Source organism: Bombina bombina, chromosome 6 (assembly GCF_027579735.1).
Source record: "Bombina bombina isolate aBomBom1 chromosome 6, aBomBom1.pri, whole genome shotgun sequence".
Lineage (NCBI taxonomy): Eukaryota > Metazoa > Chordata > Amphibia > Anura > Bombinatoridae > Bombina > Bombina bombina.
Window position 1 is genome coordinate 1,072,170,976 of NC_069504.1, and position 18,986 is coordinate 1,072,189,961.

The 18,986-nt window shown below is 38.9% G+C and overlaps 1 protein-coding gene across 1 annotated transcript in view; it reads right to left on the bottom strand.

The window, feature by feature from the left end:
* SYN3 (synapsin III) overlaps positions 1–18,986 on the bottom strand; it is a 694,683-nt gene that overhangs the window by 277,479 nt on the left and 398,218 nt on the right. The gene's annotated exons all lie outside the window — the stretch shown is intronic.

The following is an 18,986-nucleotide window of genomic DNA, read 5'->3' on the forward strand; positions in this document are numbered from 1 at the left end:
GGCATCTGAGTCTCCTGAGCTGTACCTTAGAACAGCAGAATAATAATTTAGGTGTTGATTCCAATCTTTCCGATATTGGCTCCCGATAACGAGTTTTCAGATGAAATGTGAAATGAGTATTCACTATAATAGTTTCCAAAAACATGTTTTCAGTTGTTAAGTACTTGTTATTGGGGTCAAACCTGGGAATCCCACGGAAACTGACATAGACAATGGCCGTCTCACACTTCTAAAGGTTTGTTTTGAATTAATTAATGAGTGAGATTAACATATTGTAATCTGAATCTATCCTGATAACTGCTAAACAGTCTGAAAGTAATTTGTATATAAGCATAATGGGTATACTGGGCTGTTTAGTCTATGATTATATTTACTACTTTTAATATTTGAAAAGTATTTTCTCACCTGCTGTTTGCTGTAAGTTCACAATACACGTGTTTAACTCACAGAAAACTTCTAGATACTAAACTACACCCTGTTCCAAATTATTATGCCAATGGTTTCTCATTTAACTAAATAATTGATGTAAACAACAGTCAGCATAATTCTCATGTTATCAACTATTAAGAGCACAATTCAAATTTTATTGAACAAACCTCCTAATGATAACAGTATTTTTTTTTTTCAAAATAGAAAACTTACAATGCACTGTTCCAAATTATTACGCACAGTAAGTTTCAAAACACTTTATAGGTTGTAAAGAACTGAAAATTGTCATTTGTTGTGTTTGCAGCATATTTACTGAAATCAAAAGCTATTTCAATCAAACTTTGAACAACATTTTAACTTTTTAAACATTTTAACAGGTCATGTTACATTTTAACATAGGACCCCTTATTTGATAGCAGCTTCACAAGTCTTGCATCCATTGAACTTGTGAGTTTTTGGACAGTTTCTGCTTGAATTTGTTTGCAAGATGTCAGAATAGCCTCCCAGAGCTGCTGTTTGGATGTAAACTGCCTCCCACCCTCATAGATCTTTTGCTTGAGGATGCTCCAAAGGTTCTCAATAGGATTGAGGTCAGGGGAGGATGGAGGCCACACCATGACTTTCTCTCCATTTATCCCCATAGCAGCCATTGATACAGAGGTATTCTTTGCAGTATGAGATGGTGCATTGTCATGCATGAAGATGATTTTATTACGGAAAGCAGGGAAGGAAGTGGTCAGTCAGGAATTCCACATACTTTGCAGAGGTCATCTCTACACCTTCGGGGACCCTAAAGAGGCCGACCAGCTCTCTTCCCATGATTCCGGCCCAAAACATGACTCCACCACCACCTTGCTGACGTTGCAGCCTTGTTGGAACAGGGTGGCCATCCACCAACCATCCACTACTCCATCCATCTGGACCATCCAGGGTTGCACGGCACTCATCAGTGAACAGGACTGTTTGAAAATTAGTCTTCATGTATTTTTCTGCCTAATGTAGCCGTTTCTGCTTGTGAGCATTGGTTAGTGGTGGCCGAATGGAAGGTTTATGCACAGTTGCAAGACTCTGGAGGACTCTACACCTTGATGTCCGTGGGATTTCAGAGGCACCAGCAGCTTCAACTATCTGTTTGCTGCTATGTAATGGTATTTTAGCAGCTGCTCTCTTGATCTGATGCATGGATCTGGCAGAAATCTTCCTCAATGTGCCTTTATCTGCACAAACTCGTTTGTGCTCTGAATCAGCCACAAATCTCTTAATAGTGCGATGATCACGCTTAAAGGGACAGTCTAGTCCAAAATAAACTTTCATGATTCAGATAGAGCATGTAATTTTAAACAATTTTCCAATTTACTTTTATCACCAATTTTGCTTTGTTCTCTTGGTATTCTTAGTTGAAAGCTTAACCTAGGAGGTTCTTATGCTAATTTCTTAGACCTTGAAGCCCACCTCTTTCAGATTGCATTTTAACAGTTTTTCACCACTAGAGGGTGTTAGTTCACATATTTCATATAGATAACACTGTGCTCGTGCACGTGAAGTTATCTGGGAGCAGGCACTGATTGGCTAGACTGCAAGTCTGTCAAAAGAACTGAAAAAAGGGGCAGTTTGCAGAGGCTTAGATACAAGATAATCACAGAGGTTAAAAGTATATTATTATAACTGTGTTGGTTATGCAAAACTGGGAAATTGGTAATAAAGGGATTATCTATCTTTTAAAACAATAAAAATTCCGGTGTAGACTGTCCCTTTAAGTTTTCATGAAATATCTAATGTTTTCATACCTAGTCCAAGGCATTGAACTATTTCACTCTTTTCGGCAGCAGAGAGATCCTTTTTCTTCCCCATATTGCTTGAAAATGGTGCTCTGCTTAATAATGTGGAACACCCTCCTTTACAGGGAGTGCAGAATTATTAGGCAAGTTGTATTTTTGAGGATTAATTTTATTATTGAACAACAACCATGTTATCAATGAACCCAAAAAACTCATTAATATCAAAGCTGAATAGTTTTGGAAGTAGTTTTTAGTTTGTTTTTAGTTATAGCTATATTAGGGGGATATCTGTGTGTGCAGGTGACTATTACTGTGCATAATTATTAGGCAACTTAACAAAAAACAAATATATACCCATTTCAATTATTTATTTTTACCAGTGAAACCAATATAACATCTCAACATTCACAAATATACATTTCTGACATTCAAAAACAAAACAAAAACAAATCAGTGACCAATATAGCCACCTTTCTTTGCAAGGACACTCAAAAGCCTGCCATCCATGGATTCTGTCAGTGTTTTGATCTGTTCACCATCAACATTGCGTGCAGCAGCAACCACAGCCTCCCAGACACTGTTCAGAGAGGTGTACTGTTTTCCCTCCTTGTAAATCTCACATTTGATGATGGACCACAGGTTCTCAATGGGGTTCAGATCAGGTGAACAAGGAGGCCATGTCATTAGATTTTCTTCTTTTATACCCTTTCTTGCCAGCCTTGCTGTGGAGTACTTGGACGCGTGTGATGGAGCATTGTCCTGCATGAAAATCATGTTTTTCTTGAAGGATGCAGACTTCTTCCTGTACCACTGCTTGAAGAAGGTGTCTTCCAGAAACTGGCAGTAGGACTGGTAGTTGAGCTTGACTCCATCCTCAACCCGAAAAGGCCCCACAAGCTCATCTTTGATGATACCAGCCCAAACCAGTACTCCACCTCCACCTTGCTGGCGTCTGAGTCGGACTGGAGCTCTCTGCCCTTTACCAATCCAGCCACGGGCCCATCCATCTGGCCCATCAAGACTCACTCTCATTTCATCAGTCCATAAAACCTTAGAAAAATCAGTCTTGAGATATTTCTTGGCCCAGTCTTGACGTTTCAGCTTGTGTATCTTGTTCAGTGGTGGTCGTCTTTCAGCCTTTCTTACCTTGGCCATGTCTCTGAGTATTGCACACCTTGTGCTTTTGGGCACTCCAGTGATGTTGCAGCTCTGAAATATGGCCAAACTGGTGGCAAGTGGCATCTTGGCAGCTGCACGCTTGACTTTTCTCAGTTCATGGGCAGTTATTTTGCGCCTTGGTTTTTCCACACGCTTCTTGCGACCCTGTTGACTATTTTGAATGAAACGCTTGATTGTTCGATGATCACGCTTCAGAAGCTTTGCAATTTTAAGAGTGCTGCATCCCTCTGCAAGATATCTCACTATTTTTGACTTTTCTGAGCCTGTCAAGTCCTTCTTTTGACCCATTTTGCCAAAGGAAAGGAAGTTGCCTAATAATTATGCACACCTGATATAGGGTGTTGATGTCATTAGACCACACCCCTTCTCATTACAGAGATGCACATCACCTAATATGCTTAATTGGTAGTAGGCTTTCGAGCCTATACAGCTTGGAGTAAGACAACATGCATAAAGAGGATGATGTGGTCAAAATACTCATTTACCTAATAATTCTGCACTCCCTGTAGTAGTTTTTCCTTTAATTGGGCTCACCTGGCAATCTAATTATCACAGGTGTCCGAGATTGTTTTCAGTGATCAAAAGACCCCTGAGACACAATGCCATCCATGAGTTAAACTGAAAAAAAAAAATTAATCTTTGTGACACTGAAATAGAATTTGCATAATAATTTGGAACAGGGTGTAAAAGCAAATACAAGTTAAACTATAGTGATTGCATTTCATTATAATTTTTATTTGCTGCAAAATAAGTGCCAGGTGTTTCCCTGTTAATTTCACTCTCCCCTGTGAGATTTTCTGTCCCAGAGAACTTCATTAATTTCTATGGGAGGCAGCTATTATCTCTCTTGGACTTCCAAGTTCAGACCCTTTTCTTAGTTAAAGGGACAGTATACACCAATTTCCATATAACTGCATGTAATAGACACTACTATAAAGAAGAATATGCGCAGATACTGATCTAAAAATCCAGTATAAAACCTTTTAAAAACTTACTTAGAAGCTCCCAGTTTAGTTTTGTTGATAAGGTAGTCTGGGACACCCACTGAAAGGGACTGGGTAAAGAAAAAGAGCAGACACTCCACCCCTCCCCCCTTCCCTGCATATAAAAAGACAGATATCCTAATCAGTAGCCTCCTGGAGTCTGTAAATGCACGTATACATCTGACACTGTGGGGCTTGGTTAGGAGTCTGAACATCAGCACAATGTTCTTAAAAAATAAGCAAAACTATACATTTTTATAAAAACACTACCAGATGGGCTATATAAATGGATCATTATGCAAAGAAAAATCTAGTGTACAATGTCCCTTTAATTCAATGAGTTATGTGCCTGTGAGGTCTGCACTATAATTTCCCTACAGGCTGGAGAACCTTTGATGTTTGGGCCCATAGTGAGATGCAGAGATGAAAGAAAGAAAAAGATATGAGGAGAGACTGAAATATTCTTTTGAACTGGGGATGCTAAGTAATGATGTACACAAAGCTCCACATCAAGAGTGGTGACTGATACTTGTGTGTGTTTCCTGCTTCTTAATATTGTGTAGTGAGTAGGGGCACTCTAGGGCTTACGATATATATTATCAACCATTATTGTAGGACCTCCAATGCTCCAACCTGCCAGCAGACATAGGGACAGATGACCTAAAGCTCTCTGTAGTGAGTAGGGGCAGTCTAGGGGTTGCTATATATCATCAACCATTATTGTAGAACCTCCAATTCTAAACCTGCTAGCAGACATAGGGACTGATGACCTAAAGCTCTCTGTAGTGAGTAGGGGCAGTCTAAGGGTTGCTATATATCATCAACTATTATTGTAGAACCTACTATTCTCCAACCTGCCAGCAGACATAGGGGCTGATGACTCAAAGCTCTCTGTAGTGAGTAGGGGCAGTCTAAGGGTTGCTATATATCATCAACCATTATTGTAGATCCACCAATGCTCCAACCTGCCAGCAGACATAGGGGCTGATGACCTAAAGCTCTCTCTAGCGAGTAGAGGCAGTCTAGGGGCTGCTATATATCATCAACCATTATTGTAGAACCTCCTATTCTAAACCTGCCAGCAGACATAGGGACTGATGACCTAAAGCTCTCTGTAGTGAGTAGGGGCAGTCTAAGGGTTGCTATATATCATCAACCATTATTGTAGATCCACCAATGCTCCAACCTGCCAGCAGACATAGGGGCTGATGACCTAAAGCTCTCTGTAGCGAGTAGAGGCAGTCTAGGGACTGCTATATATCATCAACCATTATTGTAGAACCTCCTATTCTAAACCTGCCAGCAGACATAGGGACTGATGACCTAAAGCTCTCTGTAGTGAGTAGGGGCAGTCTAGGGGCTGCTATATATCATCAACCATTATTGTAGAACCTCCAATTCTGAACCTGCCAGCAGACATAGGGACTGATGACCTAAAGCTCTCTGTATTGAGTAGGGGCAGTCTAGGGGTTGCTATATATCATCAACCATTATTGTAGAACCTCCTATTCTAAACCTGCCAGCAGACATAGGGACTGATGACCTTGCTATATATTATTATTATTATTATTCTTTATTTATAAAGTGCCAACAGATTCCGCAGCGGTGCCCATGGGTACAAGGCAAAAACAACAGTACAATGGAAAAACAATATGACAAGACAAACTTTTACAGACAAATACAGGGGGAATTGAGGGCCCTATTCCATGGGAACTTACAATCTAGATGAGTAGGAGGATGGGAAACAGGAGGTGGGGACTGCAAAGGTGAGAATGATATTAGTGAGGAGATAGAGGGCAACTGTTAGTTAAGTGAAGTTAGTTGTTAATAAGTCGGATGATATGCTTCCCTGAGCAGAAAGGTCTTTAGGGAATGTTTAAGGGAGAAGAGGTTAGGGGCAAGTCTGATAGCTCGAGGAAGTGCGTTCCAGAGGGTTGGTGCCGCACGAGAGAAGTCCTGTAGTCTAGCATGAGAGGAGGTGATGGTAGAGGACGCAAGAAGCATGTCATTGTTGGATCTTAGGGGGCAGACTGGAGTATATTTGTTGATGAGTGAGGACAGGTAGGGTGGGGCAGCATTGGTGAGGGCTTTGTAGGTCAGGGTGAGAATTTTGAATTTAACTCTGTTGTGAATGGGGAGCCAGTGAAGGGACTCACAGAGAGGTGCAGCAGAAACAGAGCATCGAGAGAGGTGGATTAGCCTGGCAGATGCATTTAGGATGGATTGGAGGGGAGAGAGGCGGGAGAAAGGGAGGCCAGTTAGTAAGTTATTACAGTAGTGTTAATATATCATCAACCATTATTGTAGAACCTCCTATTCTCCAACGTGCCAGCAGACATAGGGACCAATGACCCAAATCTCCCTGTAGTGAGTAGGGGCAGTCCAAGGGTTGCTATATATCATCAACCATTATTGTAGAACCTCCTATTCTCCATCCTGCCAGCAGACATAGGGGCTGATAATCTAAAGCTGTCACGCCGTGCCGCTCTAGCCGTTGCTAGGGGCGCGGTGTCTCCTTCCCTGCTTGTTGTCAGGGGCTGTGTCGGGTCCAGATGCGTGCGGTGCGAATCCTGCACCTATGTAAGTTCCACAGTAACGATCTATCACTGCCCAAGTATAGATGTTACTTTGTTTGCTCCTGGGTGTGATAGATCATTACTGCTATTTGCCTTATCGTTGCTGAACCCTGCCTGTCTGACTACTCTGTCTGTTGAACCCCTGAATTGCTGGATTGATATACTGCTGCTGAACTCTGCCTGTCTGACTACTCTGCCTGTTATACCCCTGAATTGCTGGATTGATATACTGCTACTGAACTCTGCTTGTCTGACTACTCTGCCTGATTACCCCTAATTTGCTGGATTGATATACTGCTACTGAACTCTGCTTGTCTGACTATTCTGCCTGTTGAACCCCTAATTTGCTGGATTGATATACTGCTACTGAACTCTGCTTGTCTGACTACTCTGCTTGAGTAACCCCTATTGTTCTGGATTGCCTCTCTGTTGCCAAACCCTGCCTGCCTGACCATTCTAGCGGTCTACCCTTGGACTGCATTACCGTTGCCAAATCCAGCCTGTCTGACCATTCTAGTGGTTTACCTTTGGACTGCTTTACCGTTGCTGCTGAAGACTATCCTGCCTGTGGTGAGTGCTACTTTTTTCATCTTGCAAACTTTCTCTGCTCTGGGATATTCCCTATCATTCTGGCTCGACGCCGGGATAAGAAGACTACTGGCTGAGTTCAGTCTTATAGTGGAGTATCCCACGAGCATTACAAAAGCTCTCTGTAGTGAGTAGTGGCACTCTAAGGGTTGCTATTTATAATCAACTATTATTGTAGAACCTCCAATTCTCCAACCTGCCAGCAGACATAAGGACCGATGACCTAAAGCTCTCTGTAGTGAGTAGGGGCAGTCTAAGGGTTGCTATATATCATCAACTATTATTGTAGAACCTCCAATTCTCCAACCTGCCAGCAGACATAAGGACCGATGACCTAAAGCTCTCTGTAGTGAGTAGGGGCAGTCTAAGGGTTGCTATATATCATCAACTGTTATTGTAGAACCTCCAATTCTCCAACCTTCCAGCAGACATAGGGACAGATGATCTAAAGCTCTCCGCTCAGGTGTCCTCAGTACGGGGAGGTCCCTCAAAAAAATTAGGAAACACAAATTTTACCTTGTGAGCTGTCTATCTCGCAGGTTTTTGAATGGGAATGAGAGACTCCTATATTACAATATGAGGTCTAAAAAAATCCCAAATATTTTGTGCGATTTCTCTTCATGGTGGAGGAGTTTTTGATCACCAAACCCATAAAATTTGCAGGGCAATCCATGTTTTGTATATCATGGATTGTACTGATGTCAAGGACAGTGGTAAAGGGGATGGAGGGGGATTTAAATAATAAAGAATACGTAGTACAAATTATGATTCTCCTCTCACCCAGCACCACATGTAATATTAAGTTTTTAGGCACCTTTGTTAGCACCCTCAATTGTAAGGGGTGCTACAGTAATATTTGAGGGAATGCAACACCCCTAGAACCTCCAATGATAATGGGTTGTGTTACTGCTACAGAACAATGTATAATTTAAAGAAACATAAAAGTGCATAAAGAATATTATTTTATTATTGCAAATGATGTGTAAATGGGTTAAATACACAGTTAAATTCAGCTCAAGAGCAGTAATGCACTACTGGGAGCTAGCTCAACAGATAAGGTGAGCCAATAGCAAGAAGCATGTGTTCATCCACTAATCACTAGCTAGCTTCCAGTAGTATTAATGCAGCTCCTGAGTCCAACTAGGAATGCTCTTCAACAAAGGACACCAAGAGAACAAAGAAAAATAACCCTAGAAGTAAATTGAAAAGTCTCTTAAATGTGAATACTTTATCTGAATCATGAAGGGTTAATGTTGACTATCATATCCCTTTAACTACAAAAGGGATCAAGGTATTCTTTATTACATATTTTAGATTGTAGTTTTTCATACACTAAGATCAACCTAATTGCCTGAAACTGATTATTAGCATTTTAAAGTGAATTAAATATAAATTTAAATTAAAGTGAATTGAAACACACTTCGATCAAAATTTGCTATGATTGCATTTTATATTATAATATGCTTTGAGTAGTTTTGAAAGATAATTAAAGGGACATGAAAAACATTTTTTCTTTTGTGATTCAGATAGAGCGTGCAATATTAAACCACTTTCCAATTTGCTTCTAATATTTAATTTGTTTTGTTCTCTTAATATCATTTGTTGAAAAACATACATAGATAGACTCAGGAACTGCTGATTGGTGGTTGCACTTATATGCCTCATGTTATTTTCTCACACAATGTGTTCAGCTAGCTCCCAGTAGTGGATTTCGACCTCTTTAACAAAGGATGCCAAGAGAATGAAGCAAAATTTAGATAAAAGAAGTAAATTGGAAAGTTGTTTAAACTTGCATGCTCTATCTAAATCATGAAATAAATTTTGGGTTTCATACTCCTTTGTAAGTTATTTATACATTATAATTGACCCACGATAATTTATCCACGCCTCACTGTGTCCCTCTAGTGTAACAATTTGGAATTACATGTTCTGAGCGTGGCAAATTATAAACCAAGAATACAAATATCACAGCACAGTTAAAGGGACAGTCTACAATAGAATTTGTATTGTTCTAAAAGATAGATAATCCTTTAAGTACACATTCCCCAGTTTTGCACAACCAACACAGCTATACTAATATACTTTTTACCTCTGTGATTACCTTGTATCTAAGCATCTTCTGACAGACCCCTGATCACATGACTATGACTATTTAAAATCTATTGATTTGCATTTAGTATTGTGTTTTGCTAACTCCTAAATAACTTCCCGAGCGTCCACAAATTCATTCATTACTGTTGTGAATCCAATACCCAAGCTAGAGAGGACACAGAATGAATTGGAAGGGAAAACAAGGGAGGCAAACCTAAACTGAAGGCACCATCGCTTAAAAGAACTTTTCTTCCATCTTTCTGTGCAGGGGGTCTCTGAAGGAAGTGCTATCCTCCAGAGTAATAGCAGTATGTTTAGTGAGAGTGGAGATGGCTCCATCCAGGCAAAGAATGTGGGAGTGAGGGAAGTGGGAGAAAAACTTATAGTTTTGGCTGGGGTGTCTTTGCCTTCTCCTGGTGGCCAGGTGTTGAATTCCCAACAGTAATGAATGATTTTTTGGACTCCCTGCATTGGAAAGAAAATCCCTCTTTAGAACAGTCTTATCATTTGCAAAAAAAGAAGTCTTGAAAACATTTAATATAAGGTCCCTATAAACAGCCATTAAAAAAACCACAGATCATAAAAAAGGGGCATGTACAGGCTAAGGGGCATATTTATCAAGCTCCGAATGGAGCTTGATGCCCTGTGTTTATGGCGAGCCTGCAGACTCGCCAGAAACAGCAGTTATGAAGCAGCCGGCACAAAGACCGCTGCTCCATAACCCTGTCTGCCTGCTCTGAGCAGGCGGACAGACATCCCCGGAAATCAACCCGATCGAGTACGATCGGGTTGATTGACACCCCCCTGCTGGTGGCCTATTGGCCGCGAGTCTGCAGGGGGCGCCGTATTCAGCGAGGTCTGTCGGACCTGATCCGCACTGTCGGATCAGGTCCGACAGACCTTGATAAATAGAGGCCAATGGATCTAATATTTGGGTCAGTACTATTAAGTTATCCTGGTACTAGACAATAGCAAATACAGTATCTTTGAAATTAACATATTTTTGTTGGGGAAAAATAAAATGCCAATGAAACTTTAGGATGTAAATAAATATAATATTTTTTCATGTTTAAAAAAAAATCTAAAATGTTTATGCATCATATTCATGAACCTCAAAAAGAAAACTAGTTTTGTTGCGCAAGTCCTGATTTGGCACAAGGATGTAATCCAGAGGAGCAAATTACCTAGGGGAGCAGAATTTAGAGGGGGTAGCACACTTTGGGCTAGATAAGAAGTGGGGTACAGTCGATAGCGTAAGGTACATTATTATTTGCACAATCTCGCTTACAGGGACTTTTCAGCCAAAATTTAAAGCCACATGAATGCAATTCAGTTTTGAATAGAAGCATTTTTGTAATATACATATATTTGCAAAAATGCTTCCAATAAAAGCTATAGTTGTTTCCAATGTGTATTTAAGTATGCACCGTGCACCAGCATTTTAAACACAGATGTAAAATTTAGCGTTTTTTTAAGACCTGAAGTAAACCATTGTCATTAATAGATAGCACAGAAATACATAAAGAATTTTGCTGTCTGCATACTATCAGCTTAGTGCTCTAGTGATATAACCAACATGAATTTTAACGTGTGCCCCTGTAGAAGTCTATAATGTCAGAGGTATAAAGCCCCTGCGCTATACAACATTCATATGTTAGCGCACACTAGATTATCGCTCAAGTGCTGAAATATAATTTTAGACTTGTTATATGATCTCAAGAATAGAAGAGATAATAACTGGGCACGAGCGATTTTAACAAAAGCGCTAATATTTTTGCGCTCCACTTGTAATCTAGGAATTTGATGAGGAATTGTATGACATGATGTCTTCTGACTCCTGTGCTCTTTAAATATTTTATTAACTTGTGACCATTGTGATAAAAATGTAAGTTACATAATCACTAATATAATATATTCATTTATTTGTATATGTTTCCCTTGTTTTTTATTTGATCATATTGTTGAGCACTATTTGCTTGCATTATTTTCCAGGAATACTTTTTTTTACTAATTAATAGTTGGATACATCACACCCTTTTACTATATACATGTTCTATGCCCAGCAGATAATATTACAAACTCCATACTATCTCATCCAGCAGATAAGTTTCTCTGCCATATGTGCAAGTTGTTTTGTATCTTTAGAGATAAGTGGTTTTGCATATTATAAGTAGGATGTTCTGCACCTTACAGATAAATCTACCAATCACTTTAGTGACATGTCCTGTACATTCTAAGAAAGTTCTTAATAAGATAAGATATTCTTTACATGACCCTGCATGATGTATATTTATTGTGCGCTAATATTTAGTAAGGATGATTTGGGGTAAGTAATCAAAACACTTTTTTTTATAAGATAGTCAGCCAAGATCAGGCATCATTTTTCACAGAGGGGTGCAGCACTGCTTATCCATTCTGTCCCCACAACTTCTACCTCTCCGCTTGTGCAACACACAGGGAGCAATTGGCTGATTCATGTCCTTGCATTTGAATGCAGTGCTTCTTTGTTCATGAGTCTTATATTGTTACAGAGGCTGAATTAAAGTGCACAGTTCATACAGATGTATACACTGTACGCCCTGCAATGCTGTGTGTTTAATCCACGTAGTTAAAGTTGATTGGCCAAAGACAAGCAGTTCTCTGCAGCTCCTGAGCAGTACTTAAACTATGCTTTTAACCACTAGGTGGGTTAAACACACAGAATTGCAGGGTCGCTAGTGCTATGATTTCATGCTCTTATGAATTAGAGCATGTGGTTTTTCACTATAATGGCCCTTTAAGTTAAAGAATTCTGCCAGAGGTGCAGTAGGACAGAGCTTCCAACCTGAGACAAATCTGTAAAATACAAGGAATTTTGAGCCCTGGATGGAAGGAAGTAAAAGACTCTTCATAATGGCAGAGGAATCTAAGGGCACCAATGTATATATAGCCTATGCACCTGCATTGAAACACTGCACCCATTCATATAGTACATAATTTATTGGCAATGGCTCAATCACATCAGTGCGTTTGCTTGAGGGTGCATTTGCAATATGTATATATGCTCTGTGAACATTAAACGGTATCATTGAAATAATAGTAACTTTTCCTAAAGACACTTTTGCTAATAAATGTGTATTGGATAAAAACTTAAATTAATTTGTGAACTTTTAAGTTTTGAGTTTTATGTTGGTTTAACATAAGTGTATTAGACTGTACAAAAGTTAAGCAATTTATGGGTTGATCAGTATCATTTGATAAATATTAGCACGTTAATGGCGCCGATGAGCCTTTTTTAATGTCAATGTGATCACAATCAGCCATTTTCTTTGTTTATTGAGAGCACTTTTTCATTTTAGTTTCGGTTAAATATGATCCATAAAAATCCAAATTCTAAAATGGACGAAACTGAGACAACACTTATTACAGAGTACTCCAAACGTTTGTAAAGGTAACACTAGTTTTCAGCATGAACAAAACACCCCGCCATATTGGACAACATTTGTCACCAAACACTACCAGTTCAATTGATTACAGTTTAAAAAGTAATAATAAGTATTTTTACAATAATAAATATTAGTGAAATCCATAACCTAACAAATTATTAAGCTCCTCTTCAAATCCCTTTAAAAAATACACATATCTGTACCATTTTAGAGAGCAGGTTTATTACACATATCACCTATTCGCATCACAAAACTCAGCAAGAGATTAACTATGCAGATAACTATGCAGATAATGAAGAGATTAACTATGCAGATAATGAATTTGTGTTTGATTTCTGGAGGTAACAATTCTGGCTCTCAATAGTATTAACAGAAGCTTCTAGGATCACTGGAAAACACACACTGATTATGTCGACCAATGTTCAGAAATCATTATCCGAAGAAACATAAACACATATTTTTATGGCAGAAAAGAACTATAGGCCCAATAAGTCTGCTGACTTTTGCTATGAAGTGTAAGGTTATTTATTCCATAGGATAGTCTTATGCTTATCCCAGGTAAAACCCATAGGGTTTCTCTTTATCACAGTTCTGGGGACCAATTGCTAAAAAAGATATTGCAGAACTAGAAAAAGTTCAGAGAAGGGCCACAAAGCTAATAAGGGGATTGGAGAAATTAACTTATGAGGAGAGGCTAGCCAAACTGGGTCTGTTTTCTTTAGAAAAAAGGCGCTTGAGAGGTGACATGATTACTTTATATAAATATATTCAAGGCCCATATAGAGAGATGGCAGAAGCTCTGTTTATTCCAAGAAAATAGTTTCTGACAAGAAGTCATAATTTAAGGTTGGAGGAAAGGAGATTTAATCTCCTGCAACGGAAACGTTTTTTCACTGTAAGAGCAATAAAATTGTGGAACTCATTACCAAAGGAGGTAGTGAATGCCAATACCATAGATACATTTAAAAATAGTCTGGATAAATTTCTGTATATAAACAAAATTCATGGATATGATTGCTAGTATTAATCGGGTCACATTTTAATGGGGTTATTTAAGCTTAACTGGAGCTTTTTGTAAGTATTATAGATTTGTATAGGTTGAACTCGATGGACTTCAGTCTTTTTTCAACCTTATCTACTATGTTACTATGTTACTATGTTACATCTAGCAACCATTTCTGTGAAGTACTTTTGCAAATGACTCCTGAACCTGCTACAGTTCAACTTGAGATCATGACCCCTTGTTCTTGTGTTGCTCTTTGTGTAAAGGGATATGAAACCCACAATTTTATTTTGTGATTCAGACAGAGCATACCATTTTATTTTGTGATTCAGACAGAGCATACAATTTTATTTTGCGATTCAGACAGAGCACACCATTTAAAAAAAGTTTCCAATTTACTTCTATGATCAAATTATCTTTGTTCCCATGATATTCTGGGTTGAATATCTACCTAGGTCGGTGTCTGGAGCACTACATAGTGCTGCCATCTAGTGTTCCTGCAATTGAATAACATTCGTGCAAAACTACTGCCATATAGGGCTCCAGGGGCTGGCTCCTAAGCAAATGTGTCTGATTTTCATCAAAAGACAACAAACAAATGAAGAAAAAAATTATAATAGAAGTAAATTACAAAGTTATTTAAAATCACATGCTCTCTCTGAATCATGAAATAAAACATTTGGGTTTCCTATTCCTTTAAGCCCTTTCATATACTTCAAAGTTTCTATCATATCACCTCTTTCCCTTCTCTCCTCTAAGATAGACATATTTAGGTAATTGAGCCTCTCCTGGTATGTTTTTTTTTTTTTAGACCATGTACCATTTTAGTAGCCCTCCTTCGGACATATTCCAGTTTGTTTTTATCCCTCTGCAGATATGGGGGCCTATCTACCAATGTGCGAGCGGACATGATACGAAGTAGCGTATCATGTCCGCTGCACATCGATAAATGCCGACAACATACGCTGTCAGCCTTTATAATTGCACCAGCAGTTCTTGTGAACTGCAGGTGCAATGCCGCCCCCTGCAGATTTGCGGCCGGGATGTCAATCAACCCGATCGTATTCAATTGGGTTGATTTCTGTCCGCCTCCTCAGAGCAGGCTGACAAGTTATGGAGCAGTGGTCTTTAGAAGTCTCGCTGCAAACAAGGGGCACCAAGCTCCATATGGAGCGTGATAAATATGCCCCATGGCCTCCAGAACTGCACACAATACTCAAGATGAGGCCTAAGAAGTGCTAAAAACCTTTCTATTGCTACAAACACCGCTATCTATACAACCAAGCATTCTACTGGCCTTATTCACTGCAATACTACATTGTTTACCAAATTTGAAATCTTATGAAATAATAATTTTCAAATCCCTTTCTTCTTTCTAAAGTAATGAGTATGTTATTAAAATTGGATTTTATTTTCCAAAATCCACTGGCTAACACTAGGGGTAGCTGCATCCCTTTTTCATATAGATACACTTTTTATCTTTATATACATATATTAGGGCTAATATGCTTTCCTCCTCAGAAAGAGCAAATCGGAGGGTAAATGTTGAATCTATTGGTTCTACTTCTGAAGTAGCCAGGCCACCTCTATCTTTACAATCTGCATTTAATAAACTAGAGTCTTTGCTCAAAACTGAACATAGACATTGGTGGGATTTGGATACTCTTAAGAAGTATAAAAATAAGAAGCAAATACCCAGAGGTCTTAGGATGTTTAAAAATTGCTCTTTCAAAAACAATGATGATGTTCTTAAAGAATGGGAGAATGCTTTAAACACTTGTTCTATGACCCTTATGGATATTTTAATCAAACACAGACAAACACTAGTTGACGAAGTAGGACTTGAAATTGACAAATTACAACAAGAAATTGAAGTCCATAAATCATCCCCACAATTTGAACTTTTGAGGAAAGATACTTACGATAAAGCTGATGATTATCAGCAACAAATCATTTTCCACAAAAATAAAAAAATGGAAAGGGATAACGAGGATTATTCCAAAGGTCAGGTATACACTTATAATCGGATAAATAGAACACCTAGACCTGTAAATATTGCGGATCACTCCAACGTAAGTGGACCAAGCACAAATGGAGGGTGGCAAATAGCAGGGGAGAGGAGACGTAATAATTATCCAAAATCACAGACTAATACAAATAAAGCTTCAAATGGTAGAAACAATTCATCCTACCATAATAACTCGACACCTAACCCCCTCACACCCCCCGTATATACCAATTATTCTTCTCACTCTTCCTACCATCATCATAATTCTTACAATAGAGAACATATACCTTATAATTCCACAAGTAGGGACTACAGACCTCAATATCATGAGAACAGAATGACTAATCGCATTAATCATACCAATAATCACAATAGAGATCCCTATTGGGCCTCACCTACTGTCACTAGTGATAGAAGAGGTCACCATTTAGAATCTGGCCCCCGAGATACAGATCAAAGGATACAGCAGAATTTTGTACACCCTAAGAGATATCAGTTGCTACAAAACAATGAAGAAGAGACTAATGTTAATAATGCTGTCAACTCTATTCCACATGCACCTTTTTTAGGGGCAAGCCATCAATCACAGGATCAACCGGTGTGGCAAGGACCTGTGGGGCCCCACTCCTCCCAATGAGTAAAAAGACCACTAGGAAGCGAGGAACTCGAGGTAAATCCCTCACCCGCAAAAAGGAAAAATTAGAGAGACTTCAAAAAGGTATTTTTAATCTCTCATCACATATACTCAGTGATGATGAGATTAGAGTTCTTGGGAGAGGGTTATCTTTTAGTCCCTCTAATCATTTCAATATATATGAAATATTTGTGGATATAAATAGCTATGTGAGGAAATTATCCCTACAGAAATACTTTGCCGATAAGAAAAACAAGATTGATAATCTCAGACCCATTGTCACTAACTCAATGGACTCTCATCTATCAGAAGGTTTTGTTACCTATGAACCCCATACTCTTATGGAAGACTTGTTTGATGCCTTCATTCATACGAATTTGAGGCCTAAATCCACCTTTGTCCCACCCAAGAATAATGTCAATCATATTGACATTTATGCCAACTTGGTCTTAGGAGACCTAGAAAAATTAGCCAAAAAACAAAAAAAGCTTAGGTATAAATACAATAAGAATTATAAGGAACGTAAGGCCTTATTAGGTCTCACCAATAGATCTGATCTGGTGATCAGACAGGCGGACAAAGGTGGAGGAATTGTTTTACAAAACATACAAGACTATATTCTAGAGGCAAATTGTATATTAAATGATAAGGAGTATTACCAAGTTCTATCTGGTGACCCGACTCCTCGCTATCTTGAACAGTTAAAACAAATCCTACAGAGAGGTCTTGATATTGGTATTATGAACAAATCTGAAAGAGACTTTTGTCTCCCCAAATATCCTTGCACGGCATTTTACTATCATCTGCCCAAAGTCCACAAGGACCCTCTGAAACCTCAGGGCAGACCTATCATCGCTGGCATAGGAAGCCTTACTGATTCCTTATCAGCTTATATCAATCATTATCTGCAGAAATTTGTCATTACCCCTCCTTCCTATATCAAGGACTCCACAGATTTACTATTAAAATTACAGGATTGTGTCCTGGACGAACACTGTTGGTGGGTGTCCTGCGACGTAGGGGCCCTCTATTCAAATATACGTCACGATTTAGGCACTAAAGCAGTTCAGTCGTATCTAGAACAAGATATTTACATGCCAGTCCAACAAATAGATTTTATCATTGAGTTGATAAGTTTTATTCTCGGACACAACTACTTCTTATATCAAAGCAGATATTATCTGCAGATCAAAGGGACGGCCATGGGCACCAGGTTCGCTCCAAGCTTTGCCAATCTTTTTATGGGTAGTTTTGAACAATCTTATATCTATAATACCCAGTTTGCAGCGAACCTGGTGTTCTATGGCCGCTACATAGACGACCTGCTATTTATTTATAGAGGGTCGAGAGATGAGATCAGTGCCTTTCTTGATCACCTAAATTCCAACACTTATGGAATATCCTTTACTCATAATATCCAGCGAGAGGAAATTGATTTTTTAGATCTAACCCTAAGGCGTACTGCTGAGGGGAGAGTTCAATCTAAGACCTATTTCAAAACTGTTGACTGCAACAGCTTTCTTCATTATGAAAGCAATCATTACAAACAATGGAAGACTAATGTCCCATATGGACAGTTTAGAAGGATCAGAAGAAATTGTACACGACTGGAAGACTACGATGCACAAGCTAAGGTCATTGGGGATAGATTCCTTGAGAAATGATACCCTAAAGACCTAATAGATCGCGAAACCAGTAGGGTTAGGCAGGAAGATAGATCTTGCTATTTCAACACTAAATCAAAAGTTAAGGAACAATTCAAAGATTGCAATCCCCCGTTGTTTATTACCAAATTTAACTCTAATCACCATGCTATTATCAAAATTCTCAATAAACACTGGCCAGTCCTCATGCAAGATCCAACTCTTACCAAAATAGTAGGTAATAAGCCTAAAGTAGTATTTAGGAGAGCACCTACTCTCAAGACTGCTCTAGCTCCCAGTAAGGTGGTTAGGGACAAATACCAAGAGAGAAATAGTCATGGCACCAATTCTGATCTCAACAGAATATCCAAGTGCTACAGGAAACGTTGTGGTATGTGCAGTTATACATCACACAAGGCCACAAGCTTCACATCACACACCACAGGAGAAACCTTTAAAGTTAAAGGTTTTCTAACATGTGAGACATCCTTTGTTGTATACTTATTGAGCTGTTGTTGCGGGGTCCAATATGTTGGACGCACCTGTCGCAAGGTAAAAAAGAGGTGGAGTGAACACTCCTACAACATAAATAAAAAATCCAAATTACATAGTGTATCAAGACATTGTCTTGCCTACCACCACCAACAAA